A 2,835-nucleotide genomic window follows, 5' to 3' on the forward strand; every position below is an offset into this window, starting at 1 on the left:
CTATCTATCTATCTATCTATCTATCTATCTATCTATCTATCTATCTATCTATCTATCTATCTATCTATCTATCTATCTATCTATCTATCTATCTATCTGTCTGTCTGTATGTCTGTCTGTCTGTCTGTCTGTTAAAAACATCAGTAATAATTTAAGAAGTAAATAGAAATACTCGAACTTGGAACCATTAAATCATTATAGAGATTTAGTTTTTGTTTAAAGGTTCAACAAATATAAATGATGTTTAAATCAAAATTAATTTTTGTAAACTCCTAAAAATTTTGACAGTTGTCACACTAATTTAAGAAAGGAAAAAAATCCACCAAAAATATGATTTTTGAAAACTTTACTAATGAAATCAAAACCTAAGAAAGATTAAAAAGAAACTACATTTAAAAAATTCAAATTGCAGACGTCCTGTGGTGTTATAAAATTATGACTTTAAATTACCTAGAGAATTGATGCAGTATTATAACTTTAAATTATTTAAAACAAAATTAGCTTAAGGGTTTTATTTTGTTCTAGATAGAAAACTTAAACTAACAAACAAATCATAACAGATGTGTCAATTTTTCTGCGGTACCAAAAAAAATTTCATATTTTTCTTTGGCACTTGTTAGAATAGCAAAAATTTTGAATTTGATATCTAGAGGCGGTTTTTCTTTTCAGTGAATTCCAAAAAAAATAAATATATGTATAAAAATTTTTAACAATTATTATTTTTTTACACTTTGATGTGTTGAGAAAAAGCGACAAACATTGTGTATCTAAGCAACCCTTGTAAAAATGATTTATACTCAATTAAATTCGTAGAATTTAAAGTTGTAAACAATTTATGCATGACTGACTTTAGACACAAGGGAATATCATTGTAATTTTGTGTAAAAATCAATTTTTGTTTTCTAAATCAATGCAAACTTAATACTGCTACTCTTGTCACAACCGAAAAGTAAGAGAAGTGTCAAAATAGAAAATAGGGTTAGTGTTGACAGAACTTGTAATAGTTTATTTTCTTTAAGTGGTTTTTCCTAAGGAAACTTTTCTTTCGATAAAATCAGTATTTAAATAATTAACTTTGCATATTTATTTTGTAATTATAGCGCCGGCAATCACATAATAAGGGGGTACAGTGAATTTTTACATTTTGATTAGAGTACATTGCTCGTAAACTAACAAAAGTAGTAGTTGAGTACTTTAAATGATATTTTGAAAATATCCCTCGTTGTTCCTAAAATGGTCGATTAATGGAAACGTCCCGAGACTAGTAAAGAACTCTATATATTAAGTTTGCAGCCCTTTGAAAAACAATTAATCATGTCTGCCTTCCATCATATGTAAAGTTACGGTTTCAAAATTTCAGGGATGATAGATAATCGATAAACGAAAACAAAATTTGATAATGCGATAAAATCGATTACTCAGTTTTCAAGTTATTCGCTATTGGCAGATGTGCCCCTATGGCTCTGATCCCCTTCTACCCTACATTGCTTTTAGGGTGACAAGCACACAAAGCTAGTATATTTATATAAAAGATTCGCGTTACCGTCTGGATGATCCATCATCAAGGCTAGTCAATAGATTTGTCAATAGACTTAGTCGATCGATAAGTCAATAAATTCAAATGCATGCCCAGGAAAAACTTACATAGAAAAGTAAGTAATTAAAATTTTAGGTAATGATTTCAACATGGAGATGACATTAGAGGCAAGTACTTTGAATACTCGCTTACAACTAGGGAGTTAGATAGGTACCTTCTGTGATCGCCCGCAAATAAGAAGATGAAGTAAGTTTTCTATAACACTCTCTCGGCAAAAACTAGGTAACGACTTTGCATAAAATACTTCATATCGTCTGCGTTATATGGAAGTAGTTTTAAAAGGTCATACGAATAATGTGTTATATAAATACTTTGTATATTATTAGTCCCCTTATCTGTAAAGCTATAGAATCAAACATACTTCTCAATTACTACTGCATATTGTCTGCATTATATGGAAACAGTTTTAAAAGGTCCGATAATGTGTTATATAAATACTTTCTAAATCATTAGTCTTGCCTGTAAAGCTATGTAGTCTGTATACGTATTATCGCGCAATTTACAATCACTTCTTAATACTCACTTCAATAATGACATAAAATGCTATTGTGTTATGCTATTTGTAAGTTATTACTAGGCGTATTCTAATTAATGCAGTCGATATGTAGTTGTCATTTGAAAGAAAGTTTTTGAGTAGAGTAGTTGACTGTCTAATCTAGTTTTGCAAAATATACTATTTCATGGGCTGGTCATAAATCAGTAGTTAATATTGGAAAATTCTACAGACTACTTCATAGTCTATAGGTTATGTTCGGTATATGCTGATGATTGTAAAGTACAAAAATATTTGACCTATAAAGTATACTAATCGGCTTAGAGTCGTTTTCTGAGTCAGTCTGACTGGCTATCCATGTAAAGATTGTGCGCAAGCTACAGACCAAAATTTTCAAGATAATTAATTGAAATTTTGCACAGACGACTCAAGGACAAAGCCTATTGAAAATGGTAAAAATCTGTTCAAAATCTGGCCTCATTTGACCTAGACCTCACAAAAAATCCCCTTAAGAAATTATTTAAATGCCTCTAGCCCCCTTATAGAGTCTCTTTCAGAAATTTGTTATACCCTACACCAATTTGGTGGGGAGGGTATATTGGGTTTGTGCTGATGTTTGTAACATACCTTGAAGTATACCAATCGACTTAGAATCGTTTTGTGAGTCGATTAAGCTATGTCCGTCCGTCCGTCCGTCCGCCTGACTGGCTGTCCATGTAAACCTTGTGCGCAAGGTACAGCTCGC

Source organism: Lucilia cuprina, chromosome 6, assembly GCF_022045245.1.
Source record: "Lucilia cuprina isolate Lc7/37 chromosome 6, ASM2204524v1, whole genome shotgun sequence".
Taxonomy (NCBI): domain Eukaryota; kingdom Metazoa; phylum Arthropoda; class Insecta; order Diptera; family Calliphoridae; genus Lucilia; species Lucilia cuprina.